The sequence below is a fragment of the Eleutherodactylus coqui genome, chromosome 12, assembly GCF_035609145.1.
Source record: "Eleutherodactylus coqui strain aEleCoq1 chromosome 12, aEleCoq1.hap1, whole genome shotgun sequence".
Classification (NCBI taxonomy): Eukaryota; Metazoa; Chordata; class Amphibia; order Anura; family Eleutherodactylidae; genus Eleutherodactylus; species Eleutherodactylus coqui.
In genome coordinates this window covers 113,416,973-113,430,473 of record NC_089848.1, presented here as the reverse complement: position 1 = coordinate 113,430,473, position 13,501 = coordinate 113,416,973, and the positions used below count along the sequence as shown (strand labels likewise).

The 13,501-nt window shown below is 40.5% G+C and overlaps 1 long non-coding RNA gene across 1 annotated transcript; it reads right to left on the bottom strand.

Annotated features, from left to right (window-relative positions):
• Positions 1-7,424: 7,424 nt before the first annotated feature.
• LOC136586810 (uncharacterized) lies at positions 7,425-13,360 on the bottom strand. Its single transcript, XR_010787338.1, has 3 exons — positions 13,346-13,360; positions 12,814-13,113; positions 7,425-8,249 (listed from the first exon to the last, which is right to left on the bottom strand). It is a non-coding gene; the product is annotated as an uncharacterized lncRNA (long non-coding RNA).
• Positions 13,361-13,501: the final 141 nt, after the last annotated feature.

Below are 13,501 nucleotides of genomic sequence, written 5' to 3'. Positions count from 1 at the left end.
CCCCTATGTACAATAATATAACTACTATAATACTGCCCCCTATGTACAAGAATATAACTACTATAATACTGCTCCTATGTACAATAATATAACTACTATAATTCTGCTCCTATGTACAGGAATATAACTACTATAATACTGCCTCCTATGTACAATAATATAACTACTATAATACTGACCCCTATGTACAAGACTATAACTACTATAATACTGCTCCTATGTACAATAATATAACTACTATAATTCTGCTCCTATGTACAGGAATATAACTACTATAATACTGCCTCCTATGTATAAGAATATAACTACTATAATACTGTCCCCTATGTACAAGAATATAACTACTATAATACTGCCCTCTATGTACAAGAATATAACTACTATAATACTGCCCCTATGTACAAGAATATAACTACTATAATACTGCCCCCTATGTACAAGAATATAACTACTATAATACTGCCTCCTATGTACAAGAATATAACTACTATAATACTGCCCCCTATGTACAAGAATATAACTACTATAATACTGCCTCCTATGTATAAGAATATAACTACTATACTGTCCCCTATGTACAAGAATATAACTACTATAGTACTGCCCCCTATGTACAAGAATATAGCTACTATAATACTGCTCCTATGTACAATAATATAACTACTATAATACTGACCCCTATGTACAAGACTATAACTACTATAATACTGCTCCTAAGTACAATAATATAACTACTATAATATTGCCCCCTATGTACAAGACTATAACTACTATAATACTGCTCCTATGTACAAGAATATAACTAATACTGCCTCCTATGTATAAGAATATAACTACTATAATACTGCCTCCTATGTACAAGAATATAACTACTATAATACTGCCCCCTATGTACAAGAATATAACTACTATAATACTGCCCCCTATGTACAAGAATATAACTACTATAATACTGCCCTCTATGTACAAGAATATAACTACTATAATACTGCCCCTATGTACAAGAATATAACTACTATAATACTGCCCCCTATGTACAAGAATATAACTACTATAATACTGCCTCCTATGTACAAGAATATAACTACTATAATACTGCCCCCTATGTACAAGAATATAACTACTATAATACTGCCTCCTATGTATAAGAATATAACTACTATACTGTCCCCTATGTACAAGAATATAACTACTATAGTACTGCCCCCTATGTACAAGAATATAACTACTATAATACTGCTCCTATGTACAATAATATAACTACTATAATACTGACCCCTATGTACAAGACTATAACTACTATAATACTGCTCCTATGTACAATAATATAACTACTATAATATTGCCCCCTATGTACAAGACTATAACTACTATAATACTGCTCCTATGTACAAGAATATAACTAATACTGCCTCCTATGTATAAGAATATAACTACTATAATACTGTCCCCTATGTACAAGAATATAACTACTATAATACTGCCCCCTATGTACAAGAATATAACTACTATAATACTGCCCCCTATGTATAAGAATATAACTACTATACTGTCCCCTATGTACAAGAATATAACTACTATAATACTGCCCCCTATGTATAAGAATATACTATAATACAGCCTCCTATGTACAAGAATATAACTACTATAATACTGCCCCCTATGTACAAGAATATAACTACTATAATACTGCCCCCTATGTACAAGAATATAACTACTATAATACTGCCCCCTATGTATAAGAATATAACTACTATAATACTGTCCCCTATGTACAAGAATATAACTACTATAATACTGCCCCCTATGTACAAGAATATAACTACTATAATACTGCCTCCTATGTACAAGAATATAACTACTATAATACTGCCTCCTATGTACAAGAATATAACTACTATAATACTGTCCCCTATGTACAAGAATATAACTACTATAATACTGCCCCCTTTTTTCGGGCATACACAGTATGTTACCAGTGGGACCCATGACAACCCACACAACCAAATATCATAATTGTTAGATGCATGCTGTCGTGAAACTTCCATTTGTTCCTTGTATATGCCTGTGCAGGGTCTAACTAATTTGTCCCATTTAGGGACACAATTAATGTTATGCATAAGATTAGTTTCCTTTGATAGCTACTATATTTCCATATGGTTTATCCATATTGATTGTTAGTTGGGATTGCTCGATGCTTTTGGGATGGTCCAATCCACTGGGACCTCGTGACTTCCCCTGTCTTTGCAGGAAAGATCCATATTTAAATATACATAGGGCTATATACATAGCCTTATTTGGATACATATATAGGCCAGGGTGAGAGGGAGATGGCGTTTTAGTTATTGGCTATCTCTCTCCCCACATAGGGCCTACAAATATAGTGTTGCAACAACAAAAGTCTATTGATAGGTTTGAGAGATTGCACATTTAAATATGTATTATGCTCTGCATAATAGAATGGCATTACTAATGTTCTGTACATACAACACCAGAGGTCTTACTATACCCAAGAAACGGTCAAAAATTTTATATAGACTCCATAAAAAAAGAATGTTAATAGCTGTGTTTCAGGAGACCTACTTTATGACCTCTGGGATCCCCAATGCCGGTTCCATACCCCATAACTCCTTTAACCCTGTTGTTCTATCGTCAAAATAAAAGCGGTAGATTTACCTTCCTAAAATTCCAAATATCTAACGCTGTTTATACCATTGCGAACCTTTACTTTCCCAATCAGGAGAAGATTCTCTTTAGGATTGGAGCTCTCCGGGAACTGGCCGAGTTTGCAGAGGGGTCTAAAGTTATCTTGGGTGGTGGTTTTAATAAGACATTCGGGGCAACGATGGATACTTCGGCAGGCCATTCATCGATATCTAGAAGTGCAACTGATTGACACGAGATGTACCCTACACCCAGTGAAAAAAGATTATACCTTTCACTCTTCAGCTCACAATACATACAGCAGATTATATCATGTATTTATCTCACATGGCTTATTGGACGACGACCCAGAATGTTCTATAGATTCATTCTTGTGGTCAGATCATGCACATGTATTTGGATCCTGGGAATGAGGCAGGGAAAGAAGGGACCCAAACTGGCGTCTAAATGACAACTTACTAAAGGACGCCACTTGTATCTTACTAACTTCATAGAACCTGCACCTTTGAAAGGGGAAGCATTGAAATGTGTTTTAAGACGGATGTTTTTATTTCCCACGGAGCAAGGTTCAAAAAAAGCTAGAGCGTACAAGCTATGGCAACTATTTACAGGGCTTGGTTCGAAAAAGGTAGCCAACAAATTACATCCTTTTGACACCTTTCTGGCAGAGATCTCCATCCTTAGAAATGAGATCAGAAAACACTCTGTCACAGAGATGATATGAGAGCCGAGTGCTATGAATATAGTGATAAGTGCGGGAAATGGTTGGCGAGGACACTTCATCCTAGCACATCCCTACCACACATGTTTTCCGTGAACTCTCCCATAGCCAGAGTGGTACATTACCCCCAGGAAATCCTAAAGGAGTCTCGCTCCTATTACTGTAAACTTTATAATGTACAGGCCCAAGTTACTAAACGGAAGGTAATAGACAGAAAGACATTTTTGATTACCTAGAAAACGATTCTCCTAATCTTATCCCATTAGAAGAAACAGAGGTCCCTGATCGGGATTTTGCGGAAGAAGAGTTTAAGCAGGTCCTACAGACATTAAAAATGTATAAGAGCCCGGGGGCCAGACGGCTTTACCCCAGATCTTTTAAATATTCGGAAAAATATTATCTGTCATGTTACTTGAACACATTCAATACTGTATCCAGGGGTTAGCCCTTCCCTCCGCAGGCTCTACAGGCGCACATAACCATGATCCCTAAACTGGGTAAAGGCCCATTTCACTAATTAATAACAAAATAAAATTGTTTTCTAGAATGATAGCTACTAGAGATGAGCGAGTAGTGCCTTAGCCGAGTATCTCCCCGCTTGTCTCTAAAGATTTGCGGGCCGGCGCGGGTGACAGGTGAGTTGCGGCGGGGAGAGAGGGAGAGAGAGATCTCCCCTCCGTTCCTCCCCGCTCTCCCCCACCGCTCCCTGGTCACCGCTGCCCCCCGAATCTTTAGAGACGAGCGGGGAGATACTCGGCTAAGGCACTACTCGCTCGAGTAATGTGCCTTAGTGAGTATACTCGCTCATCTCTAGTAGCTACTAGATTAAACCCCAATCTTATCAATAAGGAACAGGTCGGTTTTGTCCCTGGAAGAGAATCCTGAGACAACACTATTAGGACGATGTCACCGATTGCAAGGTCCCATCAATTAGGAGATCATCTGTGCCTAATCTCTATTGACTCAGAAAAGGCAGTTCATGGAGGTGACATTAAAAAAGCTAGGTTTGGGTTCCAGATTAATTTCTTGGATTATGCCTTATACCACAGCTCTTCAGCGCAGGTAGAAATTAGAAATGGAACGTGACAGGGTTGCCCCCTCTTTATTTGTGACAGGGTTGCCCCCTCTTTCAGGCGTTTGCAGAACGCAGCGTTTTTCAACGTTGCCCTCACTGCGGTTTCAGCAGCATTGTCATGCATTTTTGACAATGTTTTGCTGTGTTTTTAGTACACCTAAAGGGGAGGGATTCACATTGGTGGCCAGACCCACAAACTTGCATTATATGTAGATGACATGCTGCTCTTTATTACATCCCTGACAGTAGATATCCCCATGCTTTTACAAGAATTCTCTAAGTATAGTAGGATTAGTCATTTCAAAATTAACATACAAAAGTCTGAAATATTAAACATATGTATTCCAGTGGGTGAAGCGAAACATCTCTGGGAACTCCTTCCCTTTAAATGGAAGAACTCTTCCTTAAAATACTTAGGAATCCACCTCCCAGCGAGCCCTAAACTAATCTTTGAATTAAACTATATGCCCTTCATTCCCCTCCTTGAGACAGAATTAAAGAATTGGCAAAATCGATCACTTTCATGGTTTGGTGGGATTAATGTACTAAAAATTAACATTCTACCAAAAATTCTATACATTTTTCAAATGGTACCTTGAAATATACCTAGGTACTATTTTGCGAAGCTTAAGAAACTGGTAACTAAATTTGTCTGGTGCAACTGATCAAAGTATATCTATATATATATATATATATATATAAAGACAAAAGCCCTCACTGACTGACTCACTGACTGATTCACTGACTGACTGACTGACTCGCCACTAATTCTCCAACTTCCCGATGTCGTAGAAACATGAAAATGGGCATAAGCATAGATTATGTCCAAAATAGGAAAAGTTAATGGGTTCCAACTCAATTATTCAATTCTAACACAAAAGAACTAGCATCCAAATTTTACGTACGGAATCTAATTCTCTCGCTTCCTGATGTCATAGAAACATGAAATTTGGCACGAGCATTGATTATTTCCAAAATAGGAAAAGTTAATGGGTTCCAACTCGATTATTCAATTCTAGCCCAAAAGAATTAGCGTCCAAATTTTACGTACGGAATCTAATTCTCTCACTTCCTGATGTCATTTTATATAAAGGAAATGTCGCATGGTTACCTCCACATGGTGTTTCCTGGGTAACGCAAAGAACCATGCAAAATGGTGAACATATTTTTTTCCCCGGTATCTCTAAAGTAACCACGACTTCATAAGGTTTTCCGTGTGAACACCAGATAAACACCAGTAGCAAATTAACTCGGGCGAAGCCGGGTATATCAGCTAGTCTAATATAAAACTCTAACAAGGTGTAAATCCACAGGAAGAGTGGGATTACCCAACCTGGAGTTCTACCATAAGGCCACAATCGGTAACTGCATCATAGATCTCTGTTAATATTCTGCTTCCAAGTTGTGGTTAGTGGTGGAGCAGGCTCTAAACCCCTTTCTGGTTAGGGGAGCATTCAGAATTCCCAGTGGAGTGGACTGGGGAAGAATTGGCCCTTGCCACTCTTGGCATAAACACACTAGACAGAGTTTGGTGGTGTCAAGACCAGGGGCCACTTACCTCACTGGTGGAAAACCCTGAAATAGTGCCTACAACATCACATACTTGTCAAGGAGAGGGTTTCCCTGTGTGAGAGATGTCATGAGGTCCGGGGTATAAGAACTCTCATAGACTTAAAAGAAGAACACAGATTACCAAGGGAATTTGAACCATTTGAACAATTATGCACTGTGGAAGAGGCACCTATGCATGTGATTTCTCTAGTGTATGCGATCCTGTTGGATGAACAGACATGGAAGTTCGACCCTAGCTGGATCAGAAAATGGGAGGAGGCGTTAGGGAGACCTCTTCCTGCGAAGCTCTGGTCCAAGTCCTATGCTATCTCACACTAAATATATCACTCAGATTACAGAAACTCAGACTCCACAAGATATGCCCCTCAGTTTCTGAGCAGTGTTGGAGGTATATGTCTGACATAGGTTCCATGCTGCACATATGGTAGGACTGTCCTCTCATGGCCCTCCTATGGCAAAATATATCCTGATTATACCAAACTATATTTGTCACCGGAACTGGCACTTCTGTCTATTCCCCCTGGTCATAACTCAAATCTCATAACTCAAACAGGGTCTGCTGCCGCAATTTATTATGGTAAGGCAACAGATCATTCCCAGATATTGGAGACAGAGTGACGCCATCCCAAGAATAGTGTGGCTGGAGACCATGGACTCCTTGAATTACATGGAGGAGCTCAAATGTAATGACCTCGAAACAGAATACTCAAAAATTTATTCTACCTAGGCTGTGTGGGTGGATTTCCGAGACTCACCGTCTCTCTTGTCTTGGCTGAGGAGTGGATCGGTCTCGTGAGAGATAATCCAAATGGCTTTGAACAGAAATTTGAAAAAACCTCCATAAATGAACATGATCTATGATTTCAGGGTACCTTCCCCCTCTAAATTCTTTTTTTGACCCCCTTTTTCTTTACTTCTTTCCTTTCTCACTTTGGCTTTCCTCTCTAATTATATAAATTTTTATATATATTCCTACTTATTTGCTTTGCTCATCCCGTGGTGTATTTTTCGCCTCTGGGAACAACCATGACGCTCTCTTCAGGATGTCTCTTATGACCAGCGTAAGAAAGCTTTCTTCATACTGTGGGTTGATCTGCCATTCCGGATCTTGACGCACCGGAGCGCATTACACGGGCCCGGCGTCACGGGGTGAGTCTTCTCTTCACAGTTTTCTAGACTGAATATATAATACCACACTCTCTACCCATTTCTTGGAGCGCTACCCATTTTTTTCCTTTCTTTATATAAATTCTTTGGTATACTCATAAATTGAAAAAGCAACTGGAAAGGGACAGGGTTGTACTCGCGGGGCACTCTCCGGGGAGTCCCAACAGCCCCGTAGCTGGGGCGCCTGTCGGATAGGAGTTCATTGGATGGAGCACAGAATAGTGGTGAAATGTTTATTTTTTTATATATACATATACAGGAAAGTGAAACATTTGCTGTGACGAAATAAGACATCAAATCCAGTAATGTTAGATACGCTTGTGAAAAAAATGTTCCCCTGTTATTTCACACAGTTCAAAATTCAATATTCTATATTTTAATTCTGATTGTGATTTTCATATGAAGGTTTAATAAAAGCCTTTTGAACATAAAAAGTGCATGGTAATTTAGGACCGAAACATTGTAGTCTTTAAGGGGTTAAGTAACATGCCATGAATTTCTGGTTTCTATACGGTGTCACAGATCTTCAGTGGAGTCTCCAAGCTCACTGATTCCTGTTAATATAAGTAATGAGCAGAAACCGGTCTCAGGAGCCAAATGTCACATTATTTTTGGAAAAATGTCAGAAAAGGTCAATGCCAAGAATTGTATATTATTGGGAAGAGTGGATCCTCTTACAGTATGTATAAGAGACCATCGTAAGGATGTTCTCTCACATCACTATCATGTATACGGATGGATCGAATTTGGGAACAATATGTCTCGTCTTTACAGAAAGATGAAATCCATAATCACCACTTGGGGATGCTCCAGAAGTGCCCCTATTTGGGTAGAAGGCCAAATACTGCCTGATACACATTACATCTGTTCTCTGTCGCTGTAAATCTTTTTCTAGATTGATTTTTTACATTCTGGTGGTTTAGGCTTGTCCTTTGGAACTAGAAGACATTTCATAATAAATGATATTGATGTTAGATTTTCATTGACATTGTTACTGGCGGCTCTAGGTTGGACATCAGAAGACCTGCGGCTCAATGCGGTCTTGGATTCCTGTAAGAAGAAGACATGATTCATGTTATAGATGTATCATTTTTTGAGTTGATGTTACAGTAATAATATCAAAGTTTTAGCAAAAGCTAGAATATATGATGAGGATTGTTTGTAGGCACTACATTATGCTAACGCTCCATGGAGACATTGTGTCAGGGTACATTTGTGGCATTGCTGCTACTCTTGCACAACTGCAATATTTCCATCTAAGGTGAAAAAGTGACTTAAGACAGCCACAGGAATTCTGGCAAGCCAAGCTCGGCTCTTTCTATGACTCCCAAAGACTTTAATTGATAGGACCGCGTGCAAGTATGAGACCTCTCCACTGGATTTTATAAGCAGAGCTGTTGATTTAGAAAGACATCACAATGACCTATCATTCATTTATGGCTTATCACATACAAGTGAGTCTAGTGGTCGGCTCACATATATGCCAGGTGGAACATGCCCATAGGTGATTAGAAAACTATGAGTTGTACTTAATAGTAATACGGAAACACTTTGGCTTGAGTGCCAATTATTGGATGTTATCTCCTAGCTAAACTTATTTGTCTATTGTACTGATACTTAGTATTTAACCCTTTGCAATCCAATTTTTGATTCAGGGTTTCCTAGGGGCATTTCTCTTTCTGCCATTATACAATGGCGCCATCTGCTGGCTAGAGCCAGTACTGCGGTATGTGACATGCCAAAGTGGCCCCCCACAACAGAGCGACCAGTAATCTAGAGTAAGAATACCCTGCCGGATGTTTTCCGACATCGGAGCTGTACAGCCTTCAATCAGAATGTTTTTAGACGTCAGACAGTTGATTGGAAAGGGTTCATTCACATTTGACCCTACTTTATTGGATTCCTCTTCTGCTTTTTTTACACTATACTGCATATTCAGCTCGCCACATATGTGTTACTAAACCTTGGCTTGTCTGACTACCCTCCTGAACTAGCTACTACAGTATCGCATACTTGGATCTGCTGCATAACTGTTACAAAGGTCTGGCTTGTTAGAGTATCTTCCTGACATATCTGCTATTGTATTGCATACTCACTTTTGCTACATTTCTATTACTGAGAGAACAGTCCCATAAGGAGTGAATATGGAGGAAGTCTTAGCTTACAAGACATCAAGGGAGAATTACTTAGACTGGAGTGTTATACACCATTCTTAAGTGAACAGTCCGCTAGAGTGCCGGGGGACAAATGTATTAAGAGACAACAGTCCCTATATATATGGTGCATGGACGGCCTAAAGATGCACCAATCTGAAATCTATGCCAGTTACAAACTTCACAGATTTCAGATATGATTTCTCCTACTTTCTGGCATAAATTATAGTAAACCAGACACATGCCCTCCCATTCAGCCACGCCCCTTTTCAATCCTTGAGAAAAGGTCGCAATTGTCACAAAGTGGGACGAAATTTGCAACTTGTATATTCCAGAAAACTGGCTTAATAAATTCACCCATAATTTGCAAATGTCAACTGCACTATAGGAATAAATGGAACACCTTAAAGGGGTTGTCCCGCGCCGAAACGTTTTTTTTTTTTTTCAACCCCCCCCCCCCCCCGTTCGGCGCGAGACAACCCCGATGCAGGGACGTACAGAAAGCTTACCGGAGCGCTTACCTTAATCCCCGCGCTCCGGTGACTTCTATACTTACCTGTGAAGATGGCCGCCGGAATCCTCTTCCTCCGTGGACCGCAGCTCTTCTGTGCGGTCCATTGCCGATTCCAGCCTCCTGATTGGCTGGAATCGGCACGTGACGGGGCGGAGCTACACGGAGCCTGCATTCTGCACGAGCGGCTCCATTGAAGAGAGCAGAAGACCAGGACTGCGCAAGCGCGGCTAATTTGGCCATCGGAGGGCGAAAATTAGTCGGCACCATGGAGACTAGGACGCTAGCAACGGAGCAGGTAAGTATAAAACTTTTTATAACTTCTGTATGGCTCATAATTAATGCACAATGTACATTACAAAGTGCATTAATATGGCCATACAGAAGTGTATAGACCCACTTGCTGCCGCGGGACAACCCCTTTAATGGTGGCCATACATACCAGATAGCTGTCAGCCAAAGGATCATCTTGATGACCTCTATCTTTCCAACCCTCCTATGCATGTGAATGATCGGCTCAGTTGAGCGTACATGTATACTAACTCTACAGAGATAGCCGCTGCCAAACACTTCTGTCCCCTCCGGACTCATCTTGTGGTGGCTTATCTTTGCAAGAACAAAAGGATCAGGCAGTTGGAATCCAAGTATCTGATCCTTATCCTTTCTGCCATCTGCCATGAAGGAAACAGGGGAATAGGGGGTCTCCATATAAATCCGATGATCTGCTCGACCCATTGTAATCAGTGGATTCAGTTGATATACTGTACATTTAAAGTAGCACTTTTTCTTCCGGCTAAAAGCCGGGCAGCTGAGTTAAAGGCAAGAGGCGAATGGACTTCATTATATGGGGTCTGTTCAATATTGCTCGATTCTACCCTAAGACGGAGCCGTAGATCCATGAGGATTCCCCTTTCCCGCTCCCCAAATGGAAGAGGAGAGTGGAACCCCAAGCCTGGATGTGAAACCACCCCAAGTGTACCCTTACCCCTACATTAACGGGGCCCCCAACTATAACAGCTGAGTCATATACTAACTGCTTACACTGCTGGTAACTACGAAGCATCATGTTATAGTGTTATTTGCATAATTAGTGGTTATGTCACTATTAATAATTATGTAACAGAAAGTATGAGTTCAGATACTATTAGTCACCAAGTAATTAAGGCCTCATTAGCTTAAACTGTTTTTGGTTTCTGTTTTACTTTTCCATCAGAGGAGCAGCATAACTAAAAAGCGGTTCCATCTTAAGTCCCATTTATTTCAATGGGATTTTATGAGCTCCAGTTATGCTCCGTTCAATTCCGTTCTGTTAGATTTCCGTTTTTTTTTCCCCCAGTGGAAACCATAGCCCAGCAGTTTAACCCTTTGCAATCCAATTTTGGATTCAGGGTTTCCTAGGGGGTTTTCCCTTTCTGCCATTATAAGATGGTGCCATCTGCTGGCTAGAGCCAGCACTGCAGTATGGGACATGCTGGAGAGACCCCCAACAACAGAGTGGCCAGTAATATACAGTAAGAATACTCTGCCGGACGTCTTCCGACATCGGAGCTGTACAGCCTTCAAGGAGAATGTCTTCAGATGTCAGACAGTGGATTGAAAAGGGTTAAAAAACGGAAATTAAATAGATCAATTTTTTTAAGTTTATAGTCAATAGGTGACAAAACTAAACAGAAAAGCTTCTTTTCGGTCCTGTTTTTTATGTCTGTTTAACAGATGCATTTTTAATTGAGAAAGACAAAAGTATTTTAAAAAACGGATCCCTTAAAAATGGATGTAAACAGAAGCAAATGGAAACAAACTGATGGAACCTGTGCAGTCCTTAAATGATCCATCTACTGGATCAGTTAAAAAAAACTGAAATGATGGTTTTCACTTGTTTCCGTTTGAATTCCATTTTGCTATCCATTCCACTTAAAACAAAAAACGGATTCATTCAAAATGGAAATTAAAATACTGATTGGAATGAGCCCTTAGTCTTTCATCACATGTCATTTTTCTCTTCCATTGGGGACATATGTTGGGAGTATTCCTAGCCCCCTTACTGCAATACCTGACACAACAGGATCAATGTCTTAGCTGCTCAGCCCACTGGATCCAGACCATACGGTTAGTGACCTTTAAAGCCTAAGATCTTCACACAAATCAGAATGATGTCCCCCTTCCTGAGATTAGTAGTACAGCTGGGTATTTTAGAGGGGTATTCTGGGACGGTACGATGACCTGTCCTCAGGAAAAGTCATCAATAGTTGATCGGTGAGCATCTGCTTCTCAGGACCCTCGGCGATCAGCTGATCTCAGCCCTCACACACATTGCAGCAGGATGCTGACTGCTCCATCCTTAATGTAGCCAGAGCTGGAAGTGTAATAGAAGGCATAGCTCCCATTTCAATGGGAGCTATGCCTTCTATTACTCTTGGAAACCCAGTTTAACAGTTTCAGGTTGCAATATATTCACAGGTGTGACTGTCGCAGATTGCATCATATCTGATGGGTGGAAAAAAGCACTGAATGCAGTACAATTTGTAGAATCAAAACAACATATACTCTACCGGTCACTAACTCAACCTTTATAAGTCTACTGGGCCAATCAGGTGCCATTGGAATCTGTCATGTGATGGATCTGGCAAAGCGTCATGACTTCCATTAAAAATGGAAGCCATCTTGCAGATGTGAACACTTATTTCTCTGTTCATGGGAATGCAACTGAGCTGCAGTACCAGACACAGCAGCTAATAAATGTATGGCGCTGTGCCTCGTAAACAATGAAGGGAACATAGCAGTCATTGGAATTCCATGGTGTTTTTAGTATGCTGATTGATCTGTGTGCTAGACCCCCTCCACTCTGATATTTATAACCTATCCCAACTCCAGGAAAATTCCTCCAAATAATTGGGGGTCATGGAGGCACTGCTGTAGATCCATTGTAAGAACAACCCTCCCTCCCACTTACCTTATGATGAGTAGGGAGCGGGTGTTTTTGCCCTTGCTCTTCACAAAGTTCCATATATTCCGGACTGTTTTTGTTCTCCAGATTCTGACATTTGGTTGGAATCAATGCCGCACTAATGGAAGGGACCAGATACAGTAGGACCAGGATGACAGACAGAGCTGAGCCTCTTCTGCACTGGGCACCTCCAGATTGGCTCATTGTTCCCTTTAATCTTGGACGTTCTGCCATCGTCTCCTTATATTCTGACCAGTTGAAGGACTCTGGAGGTGATGATGACTAATAAAGGCAGGGCTGAGGACGCTAATAACATAAGAGGAAATAGAAGTGTTACCAAAGTATAAATCTGAAGTTTCTGTATAATTAATTATAATGAATTCCAGGCTGATGTAATAATTGTGATTCATAATCTCATCTAGAGCAGGGAGGACCAGAGAAGCCAGATGTCACTAAGTAATAATACATTGTGTGGTGTACATGATATATTATATCATAGTATCAGTGTTCTGCTGGTGGAGTCACTGTGTATACTTACAGTATGCTGGTCTCACACAAACAGATTTGACTTGTGGATTCTGTGATCGCTGTCCGCGTGTATGATAAGCGGTAATAGGCGGTCAATCAAATGCACTGACTTTCAGCGTTTCGTTCACACTTGCGGATAGGAATTGCGGATTCTGCAAGCGGAAGA